Source organism: Mustela nivalis, assembly GCF_964662115.1.
Source record: "Mustela nivalis genome assembly, chromosome: 13".
NCBI lineage: Eukaryota > Metazoa > Chordata > Mammalia > Carnivora > Mustelidae > Mustela > Mustela nivalis.
In genome coordinates this window covers 2,896,209-2,919,713 of record NC_139032.1, presented here as the reverse complement: position 1 = coordinate 2,919,713, position 23,505 = coordinate 2,896,209, and the positions used below count along the sequence as shown (strand labels likewise).

The 23,505-nt window shown below is 44.3% G+C and overlaps 2 long non-coding RNA genes across 8 annotated transcripts in view; one reads left to right on the top strand and one right to left on the bottom strand.

Moving 5' to 3' along the window:
* LOC309845855 overlaps window positions 1–23,505 on the bottom strand; it is a 112,143-nt gene that overhangs the window by 44,025 nt on the left and 44,613 nt on the right. For 5 of the 6 annotated variants that reach the window (XR_014301540.1, XR_014301541.1, XR_014301546.1 and 2 more), the window contains one exon: window positions 13,844–13,937. This is a non-coding gene — a long non-coding RNA (uncharacterized lncRNA). Of the gene's footprint in view, window positions 1–13,843; window positions 13,938–23,044; window positions 23,501–23,505 lie in introns of those variants that run through there. The other variant, XR_014301542.1, reaches the window with a different exon arrangement.
* Window positions 919–13,708, top strand: LOC309845859. Of its 2 annotated transcripts, XR_014301553.1 has the most exons (4): window positions 919–1,307; window positions 8,920–10,098; window positions 11,981–12,194; window positions 13,497–13,708. It is a non-coding gene; the product is annotated as an uncharacterized lncRNA (long non-coding RNA). The 2 variants fall into 2 exon arrangements; XR_014301554.1 differs by having other exon boundaries at window positions 8,920–12,194.

Here is a 23,505-nt window from a genome sequence, read left to right as displayed (position 1 = left end):
CACCTGGGTGGCTCAGTGGGTTAAAGCCTCTGCTTTCAGCTCAGGTCATGATCCCAGAGTCCTGGGATAGAGCGGGCTCTCTGCTCAGCAGGGAGCCTGCTTCCCCCTCTCTCTCTGCCTGCCTCTCTGCCTGCTTGTGATCTCTGTCTGTCAAATAAATAAATAAATAAATTTTTTAAATGTTTAGTAATTTATCAACAAATACGACAGATGCCCTCAAGTTTTATCTATCTTAAATACTATTTTTATTAAAATGAATCCCTTAGAAATCTCCTGGTCACAAGTGACAGAAGCCTCAATCCACTGAGCAGGGACCCATTCAGGGGAGGTGGCCTCCCTGAGCACGGGCTCCCCAGCCTCCTGGCCACCTCCCTGGGAGCTGGCCTTTGCTTTCTCTGCTGGAATGCAGCTCTGCTGGGGTCCCAGGGAGACAAGGACATCTTCTCAGGGCTCCTGCTGGAGGGGGCAAGAGAGCCCTGCTGGTCCTGAGGCCCAGCACACGTCCCCAAGACGACCCCACTGGTGATCACCTGGCGAAGTGCTCTGGGGGGCTAGTGTGGCCAGGGCCTGGGGCTTCCACAGGCCTGGGGCCCTGTCAGCAATTCCTCGCTACCCTTGTGGTTACTTTGTCTTGGCTGAGCTCTTGCTTCCATTTTCTTTTTCTTCTTTTTTATTATTTACAGAATCAAATTTATTATATATATATATATATATTTTAAAGAACACTTAACATGAGATGTACTCTCTTAACAGACGTTCAAGGGCAGGGCACAGCGCTGGTGGCCGTAGGCAATACGTGTCCAGCAAGAAGGAAAGAACGCAGTGGCTGGAGGCGGCAGCAGAGGGCGCTGTAATGAAGGCTGTGTGAACCCAGAACTGCTCTAAAAAATTGGTTAAAACAAAACCAAAAACAAACCGGAAAGGAGGAACGCTAAATTTTGGACACAACTGAGAGTCTGTAGGAACTGCTAGTTCTGTAAGAAGCAAGTGCTTCTTGGCTGTTGGACTGGCCCCCACCACCTGTCTGCCTCCAAGCCTGGACCAGCAAGGAGTCCTGGTGGAAGGTGGTACCAGGGACCAGGGAGGTGGAGGGGCCCATTCCATACTCGTGGAGACAGGCGTGCTCACAGCATCACCAGCCTTCTGGCTTGGGTGTTCTACTGGAGAGATCCAGTGTGTGTGAAGGTCACAGAGGTCTTCTGGGCACTCTGCAAAGCCTTCGGGGCAGTGGCATGGACTGTGGGTGCAGACAGTGGCTAGGGCAGGCATTCTGACAGCTTCATGCCTCGGAGTTCTTCATGAGCAAGGTATTTACACCATGATTTGGTTTTTACCACTGGCCTCTCTTGCGGATAAAGGCTTATATCTGGGACGAGACTCTTCTGTTTTGTAAAAGTACTATTTTAGAGTATCTCAGGACGACTTTGTGTGTGTGTGTGTGTTAACAACGGAGAACGAAGGGGTGTGTGATTAGTCAGGGTCTTCCAGAGAAACAGGACTAACAGGATGTGTGTGTGTGTGTGTGTGTGTGTGTGAAGTCATTACAAGGACTCGGCTCATGGGTTATGAAGTCTGACCAGTCCAAACCCGCACTGGGGCTTGGCAGAATGGAGAGCCAGGAGAGCTGGTGCAGCCGGTGACAGGAAGGCCATCTGCCGGAAAATTCCCTCTTACTCGGCGGAGACTGGTCTTTCTGTTCGGTTCAGGTCTTCAACGATTAGGTGAGGCCCACCCACATGGGGGAGTTTTGCCTGTTGATTTAAACGCTCATCTCACCCATCCTTCCTTCCTTCCTTCTTTTTGTCTCCACACAGCTCTTTAGTGCTTTTATATCATAGTCATTTCTCTACAAGTTGAACCCTAAATTTTATTCAGTTTAAACCCATGCATAACAGAAAATAGGTTAGTACCTAGATATTTGTTCTTAACAAATAATTTGAGGCAGTGAAGGCATATATTTAACTTGACTCCTTCGCCAATTAAGTGGTACTGGAAAAAAGTCAGTTTCTCTTACCACCAACATGGAGGCTGTTTTAATGTTTATAATTATAATGTTTATAATTATAAACCACTTGATTTTGGTTCATTTATTGATCAAAGTAAAACAAACATTTTTAATATCTCTGATGTAGTTTTTAATCTACATAATTGCATGATACTTCTCAAATACTGAACTGTCTCAATTCGTCTAATTGAGGTACATTTTGGAACTTTCCATATAAAGTGTCATACTTGAATTTCATTTAGGATTATGAATATAGTGTTTACATAATCTAGAGGATAAGGACTGGGTTATAAGTCCATGCTCATAGAAGTCCAAATATCCAAAGTCATTTTTAGAAAATATTCTGCATGGAAACAAAATAATAAAACCCCAAACAAAATACACGTGTGCGCACACACACACATCTGCTGCCCCTCTTCTCTGTCCTTGGGAGCTGGCTGAGGCAGGACAGGAGGTGCACATTCAGAAGCCTCCAGCATCTAGTCAGACAACCCAACTCCACCAAGCATTAGCAGGCAGGTATGGGGACTGTGGGGAGCTGCAAGGCACACGCTGCTCCCCAAAATCCTTACCAGTTGTATCATACCTTCTGCAGTGGGAAAAGACCCCGGCATGAACAGTACAGGACACACAACGGGCATAAAACTGAATGACTTCAGGAGTTGGGAGGGAATTATGACAAGTGGAAAAGATTTTAAAGGCAAACGCTATCACTATTACACCAAACGGCAAGGCTACTTTACTTTAAGAGGCATATGATGGTCTCAGAAGATTTAGACAATACATAGTCTTGTCAACAAGGAGTAGCAGATGAATTAAAAATATATCTGCCTTAAGTTCTTTGCTACAAGGAAAAGCTAGGGTGCATCTATTGTCTTCAGCAATGCTGGGAGAAACCAAGCTCTGCAAATCTGTGTCTCTAGCTTTTTACTCTAATCAAAGGTCAGCATCCTCTTCCATCTCCCTGACCCTCTCCCCCAGAGCACCTGCCAGCAGATTTAGTGTCTGTCATTCTGGTTTCCATTTAATTTATTTCCAGAAAAGTCCAGACACGATTGTATCTGCAAAATGGGGAGGAGAGGAGAAAGCATCATATGTCTTATATTATTCACAGAAACTAGACAGGTTTTATTTCAGGCCATAAGTCATTTGAGACTCTGAGACTCTGAGTCAAAGAGAACTCTGACCTTAATCCATTTGGTCTGGTTTTAAGAGGAGGAGCATCTTGTGCTTACTTTGAAGGTGTTTTTAACTTCAGCCTTGGTCAAATGTGTCATTTTGATTCGGAGAAAAACTCATTTTAGAAGGCAGAATATCTTTTTATCTGGAGCAGAGAATATGACATCGCTGGTGGTGGGTCCCCATTTGAGCACTTACCACCTCCATTACTAAAGCCAGTGAGTTACCACACTTCTGCATCTTCACCTATCAAATAAGTCAGTGTCACAGCATCCTGTTTTGGTTTCCTCAGCCTGCTTACATTTCCACAAGTAGTCTTTTCATTACTCTACTGATTTTCAACCTTCTCTGGCCATTGGAATTGACTGTAAAGCCTGGTCCCATCCTCAAGCAGGGGGAGAATGAAAGCTCCCACGTGACTCTAATAGACAGCCATGGTCGAGAGCTGCTGTCTTCAACCTCCGGAACGAAACCATCTGATGTAAATTCTATTTTCTGCTGGGATCCTGGATACAGATATTGATTCCTTACATTAATTCCCACTGAACAGTCACTGAGTGCGTACCATTAACAGACTCTGTGGCAGGCTGTAGGGATATATAAATTCAAAGAAATTCCCTGCTTTGAAGAATTTTAATTCATGTGTAGAAGACACATTTAGAACTTAGACTCAAACAGCATAGACCTTGCCAAAAAAGATTCACTTGGTTAGCTATAATCCTATCTGTTGTTATAGGCTGCTCTGAAAATATATTGTTGACAATAAGACAAGAAAAGGCAATAAAAGGCACACAGATCGAGAAGGAAGGAATAAAAATGTCTCTGTTCATAGATGACATGGTTGTCTATGTAAAAGGTCCAAAGAATTGACAAAAACTACAAACTTCTGGAACAGAGGGGTGATTAAACAAGGCTGCAAAGTTGTAGGATACAAGGATGATATATGTAAGAGTCGATGGGTTTCCTATCTAACAACAGTGAACAACAGAAACTTGAACTTTTTAACCATTTTTTAAAAAGAAAAGAAAATGGTGATTATGTGAGTGACGGATAGATTATTTAGCTTGACTGTAGTGATTATTTCATAATATGAACATGTCAAACATCAGGTTGTATACCTTAAATGTATACAATTTTTATCTATTATTAACCTCAATAAAGCTGGAGGGGGTATCACATCGCCATTAACATTAGCATCAAAAAAGAGAGAGATTTAGATTTAAGTATAACAAAGTCTGCACAAGACCTATGTGAGAAAACTGCAGATCTCTGGTGAAAAAGTCAAAGGAGATCTAGGCGCACCTGCGTGGCTCAGACATTGAGCGTGTGCCTTCCGCTCAGGTCACGACCCCAGGGTCCTGGGATCCAGCCCTGTATCAGGCTCCCTGCTTGGCAGGAAGCCTGCTTCTCCCTCTCTCGCTCCCCCCTGCTTGTGTTCCCTCTCTCGCTGGGTCTCTCTCTGTCAAATAAAGAGACTGTGGACTCTGAGGAACAAACTGAGTGTTTTGGAGAGAAGGAGGGTAGGAGGTTGGGTGAGCCTGGTGCTGGGTATTAAAGAGGGCACGGATTGCATGGAGCACTGGGTGTGGTGCATAACCAATGAATTTTTTTTTTAAAGATTGTATTTATTTATTTGACAGACAGAGATCACAAGGCAGGCAGAGGCAGGCAGAGGGGGGCGGGGAAGCAGGCTCCCTGCTAAGCAGAGAGCCCGATGCGGGGCTCGATCCCAGGACCCTGGGATCATGACCCAAGCTGAAGGCAGAGGTTTTAACCCACTGAGCCACCCATGCGCCCCATAAACAATGAATCTTGGAACACTGAAAAAATAAAACAAAATAAAACAAAAAAATAAATAAAACCTTAAAAAAATAAAAAACAAGAACAAAACAAAAGGACATCTAAATATATGGAAAGAGAATCCATATTCATGGATAGGAAAATTCAGTATTGATGTCAGTTTCTCCCAACTTAAATCTACAGATTCAAGGCATTCTCAATAAAAATTCCAGCAAGTTACTTTATAGTCGCCTATAATCTGATTGTAAAGTTTATATAGAGAGGCAAAAAGACCCAAAATAGCCAAAACAATATTAAAGAAGAAAAACAAAGAGGGCTGACTTCACTCCAACTTCAAGTCTTACTGTAAAGCAGTGGTAATCAAGACAGTGTGGTGTTTGTGACAGGACAGGCACATGGATCAATGGAACAGAACAGAGAGCCTAGAAGCAGACCCACACAGACATAATCCGCTGACCCCGGACAGGGGAGCAAAGGCAATTCAGTAGAGAAAAGGGATGAACAGTCGTTTCAACAGATGGCACCGGGACAGGCGGCATCCGCGCGCGGCGCAGTAAATCTAGACACAAATCTTACCCTCCTCACAAAAACTGACTCAAAATGGGGGCGCCTGGGTGGCTCAGTGGGTTAAGCCGCTGCCTTCGGCTCAGGTCATGATCTCGGGGTCCTGGGATCGAGTCCCGCATCGGGCTCTCTGCTCAGCGGGGAGCCTGCTTCCCTCTCTCTCTCTCTCTGCCTGCCTCTCCATCTACTTGTGATTTCTCTCTGTCAAATAAATAAATAAAAATCTTAAAAAAAAAAGAAAAAAAAAACTGACTCAAAATGGCTTGTAAATCTAAATGTAAAACACAGAACTCTAACACTTGGAACACAAACCGCGGGAGAAAATCTAGGGACCATGAATTTGGTGATAAGCTTTAAGATATCAAAAGCATGATTCATGAAGGAAAAAACTGGTAAGAGGGACTCCATCAAGAAAAAGAGAGGGCCCCCGGGCGGCTAAGTTGGTTACGCATCTGCCTTTTTCTTGGGTCATGATCCCAAGCGCCTGAGACTGAGCCCCACGTTGGGCTCTCAGCTCAGCAGGGAGCCTGCTTCTCCCTCTCCTCCTGCTCATCTCCCCTTAGCGCGCTCTCTGTCTCTGTCAAAGAGATAAATAAATAAAATCTTTTTTAAAAAAAGGAAAACCTTCTGATCTGTGAAAGACCCTGTTAAGAGGACACAGAGGAACCTCACCCGCACACCACTAAGTGAAAGAAGCCACTCTTAAAAAGCAACCAACGGCAGGACCCCAGGTGTCTGACAGTCTGGAAGAGCCAAAGCTATGGCGACAGTGAAAGGGTCAGTGGTTGCTGGGGGTGCGGGGTGGTGAGGAGTACGGAGAACACAGAGGATTTTTAGGGCAGTGACACGATTCTGTCCTACATAATGGTGACATCATGCATTTCACAAAACCCAAGGAACCGCACCATACAAAGAGTAAACGCTAAAGTGAACTATAGGCTTCTGCTAATGACAACAATCAGCATCAGCTCAGCAACTGAAACAAACGTACCACACTAGTGCAAGACACTAACTGCAGGGAAGCTGAGGGCAGGGGTAAAGGGATATATAAGAACTCTCTGGACTCTGTCAATTTTTTCAGTAAACCTAAAACTGCCCTAAGGAATAATATTAATTTAAAAGTGTGTGTGTGTGTGTGTGTGTGTGTGCACGCATGCACACGCTACAGAAATATCCAGGCTCCACTTAATGAAATTAATTCTCACGAGCATCTAAATTTTGAAAAAAAATATTAATAACATCGGATCGATTAGAAATAGTAAGATATCCAAATGAAGGCGGGGGGGTAGGCATTAGTGGTCATTGTGTCTCTGGAGGAGGAAGCCACTGCATGCTACAGTGGACCCAACACTCAGAGGCAAAGTCTTACTATGTTGAGACATATCTTAGCTCTCCCACTGATGACACATGACCAGGCCTAAGGCATCAGTGGAAATGTTGCCCTGAATTTCACTGGACAGGCTGTCTTACAGGCCTGAAGCTGCATAAAAAGAAGGTAAAATCATTTGGGGGGAACCTCATGAAAGTCCCTCCAAACTTTAGCTTCTTTAACTGCAAACAAGGATAAGAGAATTGAATCTTTCATATTTTGAGCACAGTAGGAAAGGAATGGAATTTTATATTTCTCAGCTGATCCCTTAAAGGCAGCAGCAGAAAACTCCTTCCGAAAGAGGTTAAATAGGAGGTGCCTTAGCTGTGCGGCCCTGCACGAGCCACCGGTCACAAGTCAGGACAGTTCTGCCCTGCCGCTGTAGCAGAAAGCAGCCACACCTCCGGCCACACGTCAAGGACAGAGCATGAGCTAGATAGCCGCTGGTCAGCGGGAAAGAGACAATGGTCTGGAATTACCCTGAAACAGAGAGGTCCCAGACGTTTCGTGTCTGTGGTCTGACACGTAAATCAGCTCAAACCCTTTCTTTAGATATAAATGGAAGTCTATCAGTTGTGATTTGTTACAAGATCACAGGAAGGTGGTGCCTTAGAACATTTTTATTGAATCCGTACAGCTAAAATGAAGCAGAAACCCACCGTTACTTGGGTGACAACGATGTGAACACCTCCCCTCCCTCGGCGACCCAGAGGGACAGTCTCCTGTGTGGCACAGACGTGCTGGTAATTGCTGAACTCCCTCCCACACGCATTTTGCCTTTGACTTAGTGTTTTTAACCTCAAAGTCTCCCTCTGACGGGAAAAAATGCATCAGGAGATTAAAACTCAAGAGATAAATGCCTGGGATTTGAGACCTGCTCTCAGAAGAGAAACGGGCTCATTCCAACTTGCCCAGGAAGCGCTGGGCAAGGACACCCATTTCAGCATCTCTCTCCACACCTGCTCTGTGCCCTGTGTGTGAGGAGAGCTGTGCCTAACAAGACGGAGCTCTTCGGCCGCCCCCGCCTCCTCCCAAGAGGAGCAAGCCTAGAAAATACACGGGGGAAAACCCTGGCTGCGTGCCGGGACAGAGAAACTAACACAGAGGGGAAGAAACTCCGAAAAGAGGCTGCGATACATAGACACCCACCACACGATCTTGGAGCCAAATCTGGAAATACAGCGATGCGGCAAGAACATTATGGCGACATTAACACATAATGAGAAAATTATGGAAAAGATACTCCTCTCCTTGGAATACGCGGCCAAGAAAAACCAAGGTGAAACGGAGGATTGTATATGCATCTGGGAGGACAAGTGAGTCCCAACAGGTGGTTGTTGGTCCTGTAGTTAATTGCTGTCCACGAAGATGAGTGTTTTGTCTTTTAAAATGTTAAGTTCTGCCTTGTAACCACCATATGGTCCCCTGTCATTTGCATAGTTATCTGTCAGTTAAGCGCTGACTTATGTATTACACTCCAAAAAATATTTGCAGAATGAAGAAAGAACTGGCACTACTAAAAATAGTCATTAGAATCTTATTTCCGAAAGTGACTGCTGAGTGTCCTGGAGCACCACCTTATGTTCCTGAAATCCCCAAACTCACAAAATACAGATTTGCCACAGAGCAGACCCACTCTTATTTTTCAGCCTCACGTCCGGAGGACGCTCCGTGCTTATTCAAACACACCTCCTTGTACTGCTTTGCCTTACTGTGCTTTACAGAGCGTGTGCTTTTTACTAATGGAGCCTTTGTGGCAAGCCTGCATCGAGCAAGTCTGCTGGCACCACTTTTTCCAACAGCATCTGCTCACTTCATGTCCCTGTGTCACATTTTGGTGATTCTCACAACATTGCCAAGTTTTTATTATTGTTATATTTGTTACGATGACCTGTGACTAGTGATCTTTGATGTCATCACTGGAGCTGTTTTGGAGGCATCACAAAGCAGGCACACAGAAGAGAGCAAACCTACTCAGTAAATGTGTGTGATCCGACTGCAGATGTGGGGGAGACAGCAGGAGCGGGGTCAGAAGCGTTGCCTGAAGACGGGACTGAACTGCTAGAATCCCGTGATCAACCTTGAACAGACGAGGAGTAGCTTCTTACGGATGAGCAAAGAAAGTGGTTTCTTGAGATGGAATCTACACCCGGTGAAGATGCCGTGAAGACTGCTGAACTGACAGCAGAGTAAGGAAAGGGTTAAGGTATGGTGGGGGTGGTGTCCCTGGCTGGGCTCTGAAACTATTCCTGGCAGGCAAAAGCCTAAGTCAAAGTGAGCAAAAGATAAGGGAACCAGCCAGGCCACCCTGCCCTGGGTGTTAGGGAGTGTTTTTCTTTGGTGGCTACATAGTAATGACAGAAAATGACAAAGAAGCAAGCCATTCTCAAAGAATGACAAAGAAGTGAGCCAGTAATCAAAGAAGTGAGCCCCTGAGGGGGTTATCAACAGTCCTCGCTCAGACCAAGATGGCACAAGAATCTCAAGACTGCAAGCTTCCTGGTCAAGTTGTCCGTCAAAGACTGGCCCTGAAACCCCTCAGGGGCACCCATTCCAGACCCCTCTCGCTCTAGAGAGCTTTCTCTTTCCTTTCTGCTCCTAGTCGCTTAATAAACTTGCACTTCACTCCGCCCCGTGTCCACAAGATTCATTCTCTGACCATGTGAGTCAAGAACCTTTAACTCTGCAACAAAGGATTCAGAATATCACACGAAAGTAGCCATAACGCAGCAGCAGAACTGGAGAGGATGGACTGCAGTTTTGAAAGAATTTCTGCTGTGAAAGAAGTGCTACAGCATCACGGGCTGCGGAGAAACTGCTCCTGGAAGAAGAGTCAGTCCATGCGGCAAACTCCAGGGTTGTCTCACTTTCAGAAACGGCCACAGCTGCTGCCACCCCGATGGTGGTGCAGCCTTAAACAGCAGACGAGACCCTCCACCAGCAAAAAGATTATGGCTCCTGAAAGCTCAGATGATGGTAAGCATTTTTCAAAAACAGAGTATTTTCTAATTGCAGTATGAACATTGTTTTCAGACACACCAGCTGCACACTCCGCAGGCCACAGTACCCTGTGAACATCACTTTCATGTGCACTGGGAACCCAAAGTGCTTCTTCGACTCACTTCACTGCAATATTCGCTTTATTGCTGTGATCTGGAACCAAACCCACAGTATCTCCAAGGTATGCCTGTAATTTTTCCTAATTTTGTACACACTGAAAAAAAGCTTAGCTTAATTCTCAGCACTTATGTGATCTCCTTGCCGTCAGGAGCCCTGCGCACTGGTTCCTACCGGCGGATGCTTGCTCGCTGCCCAGCTCCTCCCCACGGCCCCGGGAGGAGCGTGAGGCCCGGCTCCAGAGGAACCGTGGCTGCGTGCTCGTCATTCTGTTGTCACAGCTCTACACACAGACTTGTTTGTGTTTTATTTTCTTCCTTGGAAAGGTAGTTTGTGAGAAGAGAATCAGGGTCTTCCTTGATAAGACCCACAGCAAGGTGACCCAAAGCTACGCCTATCCCCATGGGTCACCACGTTGCGATTTTTAAAGTGATCAAGTTACCTAAAGAGACAAACAAAACCTGACCCCATGTATACAGCAAGACACTCACAAACATCACCCGGGCAATTCCTTTGCTTCTCTGTTGAGGGGAGGGTGACCACAGCGGGGTCTCCTCCTGGAGGTTCTCCCCTGGCTTGGTTTTAGACTGACCCTGAGGCAATGCTAGCCCAGTCTGCCCGCAGTCTCCTTCTGTGTCGTGTTTCTTTGCATAACGGAGCTTTCCCTATTTTCGCTTGAGGAAGCGTAAGGAAGAGGGGAGGACAGGAGCAGAGGGGAAGAAATCACACGACGTCGCATCTTCCTCACGCTGGGCATGAGAGCCGGTCCTTCCCAGGACAGGGCTTGTTTTGAGTTGTGCGTGTGCGAGCCTCCTCCATGGGCTAGAATGCGACCACGGCACTTCTGGAAAAGGGAGTAACCCCCTGACCGTATTATATAGAAAATAATTTTAAGAACTTGCAGGGAAGGTTCTACGTCACCTCCAATGGCAAGAGTGGGAAATGCAAGGACAGAAACGGGCATCGGGCAGATAGCGAGGATAAAGGGACCCTGGAAGCCATCATTTCTGAAAAGTGATGGTCAGAGAAAGAAACAGAAGCCAGGCCTGGCTTGGAGAAGTGTCTGCCCTCAGAACACTCCCCTAAATAAGGGGAAAGCAGTGGGAACAAATCCTGAACGTCCTCTTAAGTGCCGCCCCCATGATGTGCTGTGGAGAACGGGGGCGAGTGGGGGAAGAATGAAAGATGGGGGGGGGGAGAAGCCCCTCATTCTGGCTGCAGGGGGAGGGCAGGAAGGGGAACGTGGCGCCTCCGGGCTCAATGTGTGTGTTTCTTCAAGCTGGGAAGAAAGTAGAGAAAAGGCAAAAAGCCCGTGATTTCTCATGAATAAATAGACACTTAATGGAAAGGAGGAGGAAAAAACCCCAAAACTCTCCGCTCCCGGAAGAAGGCGAGAGGGGGGAAGAGACGCGCCCTGGGAGGGATGAGGGTCAGCCCCAGCCCTGGAGGGAGTGAGCCCCAGGAGCCGGGGCAGGTGGAAGTGAGGGCTCCCCACGCAGGTGGAGGGCGCCAGCCCTCCCAAGCTGGCATTCAGTGTAGCCCGAGGGGTTTCAGCCCAGCCAGCTGCCCCAGGTTCCCAGGCCACAGCCCAGGAAGGCAAGACACAGAGGTGGCCATGCCCCCTGGTGGGAGAACACTGGGCCCCATTTCAGAGATTAGGGCTGCCGCAGGAAAGCAAGACCTCAAGATGGCAAAGTTGGGGCTTCTCAGACCTTTCTTTTTCTCTTAACCTTTAGGAAAATAGTGGAGAAATTAGGAACAGAAAGTGCAAATCCCATAAGACATATAACATAGAACTCTAACACCAAACCTTGACAGAGGCAGGGGGAGCTCAGACACCATGAGAACACCCCCAGGCAGGCCCCACACGTAGCTGGGAGAGCAGGAAAACGGGTCAGAACAAGCAGGCGCTCCCCACAGTTATGTCACCAGCAAGGCTTGTTAAGTTTCAGAGTATTTGATGAGAAAACCTTGGAGGAAACAGACTGACGTAAGTTCTTTGAAAATGCAAGTGCTGTGATGGCCACTGTGTGTGAGAGCAGACATGAAGAAAAACGGTTGCCATGGGAGCACAACCAGCAGAGAACAAGCCGCGGGGCCTGGGCTCACACGCAGATCAATGACAGTCTTCTCTTCAGTGTCTGCAGGAAGCTCTCTCAGGTCAGTGCCTTTCAACCTGCTTTTTCTGGACCACCAGTAAGAAACACATTTCTATCACACGTACACAGGCAGATATGTTTGTATTCCTGGACAGACCTTCACTTAAAAATACATCCTCTTACTACACATGGTGCATTCTTTTTTTTTTTTTTTAAGATTTTATTTATTTATTTGACAGAGAGAGATCACAAGTAGGCAGAGAGGCAGGCAGAGAGAGAGAGAGGAGGAAGTAGACTCCCCGCTGAGCAAAAGCCCGATGTGGGGCTCCATCCCAGAACCCCGAGACCACGACCCGAGCCGAAAGCAGAGGCCTTACCCCACTGAGCCACCCAGGCGCCCCACACATGATGCATTCTAATGTCTTCCATAGAGTTCTGTTCTACTTATTTTTGAAATGCAGTTATGGTGGTAGGACGATCCCCAATAATCTCCACCCCTGGCGTCCACACCTTTGTATAATCCCCTCCCCTGACCGAGGGCAGGACCTGCAATTCAACATCACTGACTACTAGAAACAAACCGAAAGCACAGTGAGATGCCACCTTACGCCCATTAAGAGGGCTACCATTAACAAACCACAAAGTACCCAGTACTGGTGAGGTACAGAGACATCAAGACCCTGTGCACTGTGAATGGGAACAGAAAGAGTGAGCTGCTGTGGAAGCCAGTATGGTGGTTCCCCAAAACAGTAAACACGGCATCTCTCTATGATCCAACAATTCCATTTTTGGATATATACCCCCCAAATTAGAAACAGATACTTGAAGGGGTATTGTATACCCAAGTGTTTAGCAGCCAAAAAGGTGGAAGCAGCCGCAGGATCCGCGAGTGGAGGAATGGATAAACACAATGACTGACACACACAGGGCACTCTCACTCGGCCATGAAAAGGGATGGAATTCTGACACATGCTACAAAATGGATGAAACTTAGGAACATTCTGCTAAGTGAAATAAGACCAGTCACAAAAAGTTAAATACTAAATGACTTCACCTAAATGACGTACTCAGAACAGTCAGAAGTAGAAGGTCAAGTACTCTTCATAGAGCCAGAAAGTAGAAGGATGAGTACTGGGAGCTTGGGGAAGGGTACAGAGTTACCGTTTAGTGGGGACAGAGTTTCAGCTTTGTAAGATGAAGAGTTCTGAAGACGGGTGACACGACACTGAATGTCCACCACCGCAATGCCTGAGAAATGGTGGAGGTGGTTCATTTTTGGGTTTTCTGTTCTGTTGATCTGTAGGTCTATTTTTGTGCCAGGATCATACTGTTGTTTTTTTTTTTTAATTTATTTATTTGACAGACAGAGATCACAAGTAGGAATAGAGAGAAAGAGGAGGAAGCAGGCTCCCCGCCAAGCAGAAAGCCCGATGTGGGGCTCGATCCCAGGACCCTGAGATCATGACCTGAGCCAAAGGCAGAGGCTTTAACCCACTGAGCCACCCAGGCGCTCCAGGATCATACTGTTTAGATCACTACAGCTTTATAGTCAATTATCTTTAACAAAATAGAAAAGAATTTGCCATGGGAAAAAGACAGTCTCTTCAACAAATGGTGTTGGGAAAACTGGACAGCTATTGCAGAAGAATGAAACCGGACCACTTTCTTACATCATATACAAAAAAAATTGAAAATGGATGAAAGACTTACATGTGACACAGGAAACCATCAAAGTCCTAGAGGAGAACACAGGCAAGTAACCTGTTTGTCACCGGCTGTACCAACTTCTTGCTAGACACGGCTCCTGAGGCAAAGGAAACAAAAGCAAAAATGAACTAGTGGGACTTCATCAAGATAAAAAGCTCTGCACTGTGGAGGAAACAATCAACAAAACTAAAAGGCAACCTACGGAATGGGAGAATCTATTTGCAAATGACGTATCTGATAAAGGGCTAGTATCCAAAGTCTATAAACAACTGATACAACTCAATACCCCAAAACAAATAATCCAGTTATAGAATGGGCAGAAAATATGAACAGACATTTCTCTAAAGAAGACATCCAGATGGCCAACAGACACATGAAAAGATGCTCAACGTCACTCCTCATCAGGGAAATGCAAACCCAAACTACAATGAGCTACTATCTCACACCTGTCAGAATGGCTAAAATTAGCAACATAAGAAACAACAGATAGATGTTGGTGAGGATGTGGAGGAAGGGGAACCCTCTTACACTGTTGGTAGGAATGCAAACTGGTGCAGCCACTGTGGGAAACAGTATGGAAGTTCCACAAAAAATTAAAAATAGAATTACCATATGATCCAGTAATTGCACCACTTGGTATTTAACAGAAGAATATAAAAATACTAATTCAAAGGGATATACGTAGCCCAATGTTTACAGCATCATTTTTAAAAAACATTTTATTTCTTTATTTGACAGACAGAGATCACAAGTAGGCAGAGAGAGAGAAGGGGAAGCAGGCGTCCCGCTGAGCAGAAAGCCCGATGTGGGTCTTGATCCCAGGACCCTGAGATCATGACCTGAGCTGAAGGCAGAGACTTAATCCTCTGAGCCACCCAGGCACCACTATTTGTAGCATCTTTATCCACAATAGCCAAATTATGGAAAGAGCCCAGCTGTCCATTGACAGATGAATGGATAAAGATGTGGTTATATATGTATGTATACCACATCTTCTTTATCCATTCATATATATTATATATAATATGTACACACATATATATTATATATATATTATACACACACACATATACATATACATACAAGGTAGTATTACTCAGCCATAAAAAAGAATGAGATTGGCGTGCCTGGGTGGCTCAGTGGGTTAAGCTGCTGCCTTCCGGCTCAGGTCATGATCCCAGGGTCCTGGGATCGAGGCCCACATCAGGCTCCTTGCTCAGCAGGGAGCCTGTTTCTCTCTCTGCCTCTGCCTGCTGCTCTGCCTGCTTGTGCGTGCTCTCTCTTTCTCTCTCTCTCTGACAAATAAATAAATAAAATCTTAAAAAAAAAATTTAAAGTGGGGCTCCTGGGTGGCTCAGTCAGAAAAGCGTCTGCCTCTGGCTCAGGTCATGCTCCGGCCGCCAGCTAGCAGGTAGTCTGTTTCTCCCTCTGAACCTCCCCCGCCCCCCACGCCCCGCTCCACCAACTCAAGCTCTACTCTTTCTCAAATGAATACAATCTTTAAAAAAAAATTTTTTTTAAGTAAATACAGAAGTTTTGTGTTTTTTTCTTATTTCTTGTTTCTTTCTTGTTAGTTCCCGAGAACACATCTTTTGCATCCTTCTGTGAACAGTTCTGCATTGAACACAAAGACTGCCTCAGGGTAAAGACAAAAGCTACACGTGACTTTATCTGATCTCAGGTCAGAACAATTAGAATTAATTACAAAAATTAGGGAAAAAACCTGTTACCTAAATCATTTTCTAAAATCTCTTAATACATTTGGGTCAAAGAAAAAATTTGATAGCTGAGAGCAATAGCATCAATACTATAGCTAAAACATTGCTTAGAAAGATTCATAGTCAAGTATTATTTTTAATAAGCATAAAAAATAGTTTAAGCATTCAACTCTAGATATTAGAAAAAGAACAATATTTTCAAACTAAAGAAACTAGGGGGTGCCTGGCTGGCTTTGGTGGAATGTGTGACTCCATCTCAGGGCTGTGAATTCAAGCCCTACATTGGGTATAGAGATTACTGAAAAATAAAGACCTTTTTTTTTTTTTAAAATATTTTATTTATTTGTTTGTCAGAAAGAGAGAGAGAGCCCAAGCAGGGGGAGCAGCAGGCAGAGGGAGAAGCAGGCTCCCCACCGAGCAAGAAACCCGATGTGGGACTCCATCCCAGGGCCCTGGGATCATGACCTGAGTCAAAGGCAGATGCTTAACCGACTGAGCCACCCAGGTGCCCAAAATAAAGTCTTTTTAAAAAATCAAAACAAAAAAACTAGAGAAACTAGAAGGAATAAATCAACACATATAGAAAAGAGAAAAATGATAAAACTAATAAATCAGCTAAGTTATATAAAAGAATACTAAGTAAGTAAAATCGATTATTCCTAAAAATGAAAAGCCCCATCTTTCCCTTTTGCTGTAGGGAAAAAACCTCTGTTCTGGGTCCTGGGCATCTGTCCTCCAAGGACCTCCTGATTCTCACACAGAACACTTAACTTCTTTCACGGCCAGTGACCAGATGTGGTGGGTGTCCTGCAGCTCAACTCAGTTCTGTCACCGTCTACCTGGAGGCAGCATCAGATCCCGCAGGCTAAGGGCTCAGTCCCACCAGGCACCCCTCCCCCACTTCCAAGGTCAGAGCAGGTCCTGGGTGTCACCTGAGCATCAGACCAACAGGATATAATTCAGAGGTTCCAACGACCCTCTCCTTGAGTTCCATTCATTTGCTAAAAGAGATCATAGAACTCAGGGAAACATCTCCATCGGCTGGGCTTTTAAAGGCTATGATAACGAATACACATGAACAGCCAGATGAAGAGAGCACAGGGCTCTAGGTCTGGGAGGGCCCCGAGCACGGGCGCCTATGTCATGCTCGCCAGCCCGGAAGCTCTCTGAATTCCGTTCCACTGGGACCTTATGGAGGCTTCCTGACACAGGCATGATGGATCATAACCTCATTTTCAGCCCTTTTCCCTTCTCAAGAGAATGGAGGGCAGGGTGGAAAATCCCAAGCCTCTGATCATGGTGACCAACCCAGGAGACACCCAGGAGCCCACCCAAAGTCGTCTCATTAGAACCCAAGATCTTCCTACCACCCAGGAAACTGCAAGCATTTCAGGCACCCTGCCTCAGGGAACCTGGGTCAAAGACCAAACATTAGAAGAGAAGATGCTGGGGCACCTGGGTGGCTCAGTGGGTTAAAGCCTCTGCCTTCAGCTCAGGTCATGATCCCAGAGTCCCGGGATCGAGCGCACATCGGGCTCTCTGCTCAGTAGGGAGCTTGCTTCCTCCTCTCTCTCTCCCTGACTCTTAGCCTATTTGTGATCTCTATCTGTCAAATAAATAAATTAAATCTTAAAAAAAAAAAAAAAAGGAGATGCTACTACTATTCGTATCACTTACGAAGTTACAAGGGTTTAGGAATTCTGGGCCAGCAACCAGGGACAGAGACCAGTATATATTTTCCATTATCCTTCAGTTTCCTAGAGGGAAAAAAAACCCCAAAAAACAAAAACCAGAAACTATTTAGAAATCTATGAACTGGGGCTCCTGGGTGTCTCAGTGGGTTAAAGCCTCTGCCTTCGGCTCAGGGCACGATTCCAGGGTCCTGGGATCGAGCCCTGTGTCGGACTCTCTGCTCAGCAGGGAGGCCACTTCCCTCTCTCTCTCTGCCTGCCTCTCTGCCTACTTGTGATCTCTGTCAAATAAATAGATAAAAATCTTAAAAAAAAAAAAAAAGAAATCTATGAACTATTCGAACATCAATAGATAATGAGAGAGAGCATGGTTTCAAATGGCTCTTCCATGGGGAGGAAAAGACACAGACAGTACCCAAGTGTGGTCTACAGACCTAAGAACAAATAAACCAAAGGTACGTAAGTGGTTCCCCAAGCATGGGGGATGGGAAGGTAACATTAATAATGTTTTTGCGTGGTCAACATACTGCAGACACCAAAACCTGTGGTGGGTGGCACTTAGAACTATCACAGGTGATCTCAAATTCAATTACTAAAGCAGAAATCCAAAGTAAAACACTAGCAAATGGAATCCAGCAGCACTTGATATCATAATCAGCTATTTTCATAACTGGAACCCACTGATGACTCAATATTGGAAAACCTATTAACAAAATTAATTGAATGCATGGATAAAATTGAAAAAACCTGATCATCTCATAGATGTTGGAATGAGATTTGATAAAATTTCCAAGTCTATTTCTTAAAACCCTATAATAAAATATGGAAAGAAGAACTGACCTAATCCAATCCATAGTCCAATAACATAGTCAATGGAGAAATACTGACAGCTTGTTAATAAGGTAGAAAGAAAACAAGGATGTTCACCATATTTCAGCATTGTTCTGGAGTATTCGAAGATGAAAGAATTTTCAGGATGGAGGATGAGAGATACAGATTTTTAAGATAGCAGTTAAATGAGAATCTTATTGCCCCAAATTTGAGTTATAAATAGAAACCTGTGATTTATATTTTTTAAGAAACAAGAACAACTAAACTTATCTCCTAGATCTGTCCACTGATAAATGTAGAAGCAGAGACCAACCCAGAGGTGTGCAGATTCCCTAGCCCCCAGGGTGTGTCACTATCACTATTTCTCACTTCGATGAACCAGGGCTCCTTGCAGAGGGCAGGGTCCTGGTCAAGGGCAGGATAACCTGAAACATCTTGTCACACCAAATAGCAAAGAAGTGCGGGCGTGTCAGAACATCTTGTCACACCAAATAGCAAAGAAGTGAGGGCGTGTCAGAAGGACTCAGAAGCTAACCTGAGGAAGCCCTCACTGGCCAAGAAGGGGGCGATCTGGTCATCAATAACACAGTGGGCCGAAGCATGCCAAATCCATTTAAGTACATTGGTTCATAAAAATCCTATTACTAAACACACCCAACACCACCCCGCACCCCCAAAAGAGAGAAGAAATACTGGAAGATGCTGAAGAGGAAAAAAAATAAAATCGGGCTCTCAAGCTTTTATCTCACCTTTTCTTTAAAAACTGTAGTAGATGAGAAGCTGATATTCCAGCTAATAAATGAAGATATAGGCCGACAGAATACCACTATTCTGCAATCCCTAATGAATTAAAGGATCTAAGCAGTGGGCATTGGTGGCTGCTGACACTGTAAAAAGAGAGATCACCAGAGATAACGGGCCTTCCAGTGGAGAAGCACAGCCCCTGTGAGACATGCCTGCCCAAATAAGCCAGAATACGACTAAGTCCCTAGATCCTACTACTTATCCACAGGAAATAGAGTAGAGGAAGGTGTTGAACATGATCAAGCGAACTACAGACTGATTCCACTTATAAATATTCATGTAAAAGTCATAGTATTAGTTAACAAAGTTCTTCGGTACATTATAAAGTCATAAGCCACAGCCAAGTAAAGAATCAACTCATTCATTCAAGGATGGTTCAATATCAGGAAATCTACCAGTATAAATAATCATTTTAAGTCAAAGAAAAACTATATGATCATTTCAAAATTCATTTTTTTAAAGATTTTTATTTATTTATTCATTTGACAGACAGAGATCACAAGTAGGCAGAGAGAGAGAGAAAGGGAAGCAGACTCCCCACTGAGCAGAGAGCCCGATACGGGGTTCGATCCCAGGACCCTGGGTTTATGACCGAAGGCAGAGGCTTTAACCCACTGAGCCACCCAGGCACCCCTCAAAATTCATTCTTGACTGACGTCATAAATGCAATAGGAATGAAAGAATATATTAAGTACTCAATAAGATAAATGTGTGAATATATAGCACTTAATGGTGAAATATAACATTAGAATCAGACACATGTGGTACGTACTATCTCCATTATGCAATATTATTATTAAACTATTATTAATAATTATTAGACAAAAGAAAGAAATAAAATGTAATTATAGGAAAGAAGGAAAAATATCATTATTTATAGATAATAGGATTAGATGCCTGGAAGACCTAAAAGAATACACATTTTATTATAAGGAAAAAGCAAGATGGTTCAATCTGGTCATCACAGGGGTTAACTGTGTGCGAGGCCCTGAAGTATTTCTTATACAGGAACTTGTTTCGTTCTCATAACAATTCTATGAAGTAGATACTGGAATAAATCCCAGCTTTACAGAAGAGGAAACTGCAGCACAGAGAAGTTAATAATTTGCCCACAGCTACTAAGTGATGGAGCTAAAACACAGAATTGCTGGTGTCTGTATTTGCCAACAATACCCACTTCTGAAAATGTCCCATCAATTATAAAAACCTAATTAGAAATACCTAGAAATGTGCTTACCAAGAAATAAAGATCAGGGTGCCTGGGTGGCTCAGTGGGTTAAGGCCTCTGCCTTCGGCTCAGGTCATGATCCCAGGGTCCTGGGATCGAGCCCAAGTCGGGCTCTCTGCTCCTCGGGGAGCCTGCTTCCTCCTCTCTCTCTCTGCCTGCCTCTCTGCCTACTTGTGATCTCTGTCTGTCAAATAAATAAATAAAATCTTAAAAAAAAAAGAAATAAAAATCTATATGACTAAAACCTTAAAAGGAGGAAAGACGATGAAAAGCAAAGCAGCTGAAATTTTGGGGACCTCTACCCTACCTGGTTGTCTGGCCCATTGGTCTCCGAAGTCATGTGTGAACACCAGACCTCCCCATCGGGATGACTGTTCATGTGCATCTCTGTCATGGTAAGACAATGGGCATGTCTGAAAAATAAACAGAAACTCCATAAAGAGAGCATTCATTGCTCCTGCTCCACTCACTCACTTTTAGATTACCATAGCACATTCAAGTTTGCCCACATCCAAGTAGTAAATATATGGGTTCTAGTATTAAATGGGGAGCCTACTTTACTGTGATGATATGGAGAATAACCAGGAAAGTCTAAGGTCATTTATGGTAATTTTCAGATGATCTCATAATATTTATTTTTTTAAGAATTTACTTATTTGAAAGAGAGAGAGAGAGAGAGAGACCAAGACAGAGAATATGAGTGGGGGCGGGGGCAGGGGCAGGGGCAGAGGGAGAGAATCCCCCAGCAGTGAACAGAGCCCAAGTGAGGGATCGGCTAGATCCCAGGACCCTGAGCTCATGACCTGAGCTGAAACCAAGAGGTGGGGGTTCAATCAACTGAGCTGCCCAGGCACCGCCCCCCTTTTAAAAAATTATTTATCTTAGAGAGAAGAAATCATAATAAAAAATATTTAAATGAGGTTTTTAGCTTGGACATTACAACAAAAGTTGAAAATGTTGCTAAATTTTTCAAAGCCTAGAAGTGTCCCTGAGCAGTCTGTCACCTACAAGATACCTTCCAAAATGATCAGGCATCATCTACTCCTTCCTGGTAAATTTCAGGACTTAACACTAAGATAAAGATAATCTCCTTTTCCAAAGAAAGATGTTGGGATGAGAGCACTTTTTGCTGCCATAATTGTGTTGTTGTGAGAATCTTACAGCACACTTAAAAATTGAGGAATGGAGTTTTTTTTAACTTGTTTTGAAATCTTCCAAAAGAAGAACCCACTTGATAAAAATAGAAAAAGTAAAATATCTGATTAATATGCAAGACCTCCTGACCTCCATCAGGAAAGATAAAACTGACTTCCTTAAAATCTCTCCAGAATGAGTGGAAATGCCTGAATTACTGGAAGTACAACCCAAGGAGGGCAGCCAGGGCCCCATATCTTCCTCCTGGGATTGTGCATATTGCAGAGAATCCTTCTCACCAATGACAGAGATGAAAATCAAGCGTCAAAATAAATGTAATCTAGAGCCAAACCTCACATGTCTGCATCAAAAGCTGCAAACCAAATTTAAAAAATAATGATGCGCATTCTATCACACTGCTCTATTATTTTTCTGGTAAAAGTTAAATATTTTTGTATCATTAAATAAGATGAAAATATTTAAAAACAGTGCTTATTTCATTTTCCATTTATCTTTTTCACTTCTCTTTTTGCATATATAATATATAAATATGTATTAATGTTGTTCTAAATACTTTAAAGATAAATATATATAAACCTACAATTAAAAGAAAGAAAGAAATATATCAGGGCACATTGTGGTCCCTTGTTTTAAGTGCCTAAGGTACATGTTAAAACATGGAGACTCCTATATTGACTTTCTAAAACTGTAATTTTTTGATCATTGAAAAACCTCCTTTTTGGGCTACTTAGTTTAAGGACCTATTTTGCCAGAGCGACTCCATCTTGATTAAAAGCCATTTTGTTGTTTGTGCAGTAAAACTTAAACTGACCCTGTCCCCCTCCCGCCAGATGAACTTACTTAGAAGCAAGTCTGGGAAACCAGTAAAATATGGTCAGCCAGTCCTAATAACAGAGCCCAGAATACAAGGCCAGGTCGGCCAGTTCTTGATAACAGAGCCCAGAATACAAGGACGCGTTGGGCCAGGTGGAGACATCCAATCAGTAAGAAACACACATGCTTTTCCCCTAACCACCAAAGAATGTAAACCCCACAGTTTGGGCGCCAACCTTGAGCACCCATTCTGACCAGAGTAATAGGTTGGGTCAAACAGCTACTATAGGGTAAATTGTAATTCAATTGGCCACCTAGTGTGACCTAACATGACTACAATCTCATTGGCCACCTATGTGTGGCCAGACTTTTGCTCTATAAAAGGTAATCTGTAAGATGGGGAGGGTTGCCCTCTTCGGAAGCGGCCCTGACCGGTCAGTCAGTCAATTCGTGAGCCTGTAAGCTGAGGGTGGTCGCTCTCTTCAGAGACGGTCCTGGCTGGTCAGTCTGACTTCTAATGCTTAGCACAGAATAAAGCTTTGCATAGCTCTCACCTTGTCTCAGTTTCGTTCCCCTGGCCGGTCAGTCTGACTTCTAATACTTATCATAAAATAAAGCTTTAAATAACTTTCATTTTGTCTCAGTCTCGTTTCATTCAATAACGGACCTAACACTTAGCAAACATGTGACTGATGTTCTTAAAAGCCTGCCCTGGTGAAACCTTAAGAAGTGCTGTTGATTCTGTTGAGAAAAGCAAAGTGAGGTCTTAAACACACAACACAGGCTCTGCTGAGACATTTGCATTTAAAAAGATCTAACTGATCTAGTATTAGTTTTTCCAATTAAGATTCCTTTAAATTCACATTTAATGATTTTAAAAAATCAATGTCATAGTTTTTTTTAACTGATTACCAATACGGAAAATAACTGGGTTCGAATGTGACTCCATCTGACATTACTGTTATTTTTTTTTTTTAAGACTTTTGTTTATTGATTTGACAGAGATCACAAGTAGGCAGAGAGGCAGGCAGGGGGGGGAGGGAGAAGCAGCCCCCCCCCCCCAGCAGAGAGCCCAGTGCGGGCTCAATCCCAGGACCCTGAGGTCATGACTGGAGCCGAAGGCAGAGGCTCAATCCGCCAAACCACCCAGGCGCCCCTACTATTGTCATTTTAGAAAGAGAGAACACACAAGTGGGCAGGGAGGGGTGGGCGGAGGCAGAGGGAGAGAACCCCGAGCAGACGCCCTGCTGAGCGCAGAGCCCAGTCCTGGAAGCACAGCCGCAGCGGCAGAGACAGAGCAGGGCTGTCTCCGTGGAGCTGAGGCTTGAGGTCCCTGGCACCGGATGACACTTCTACCACCATTTTCAGTTGTTACTTTTTGTTCCTCTCAGAGTTTAAAACAGTTGTGCAGAACTTTTGGCTTAA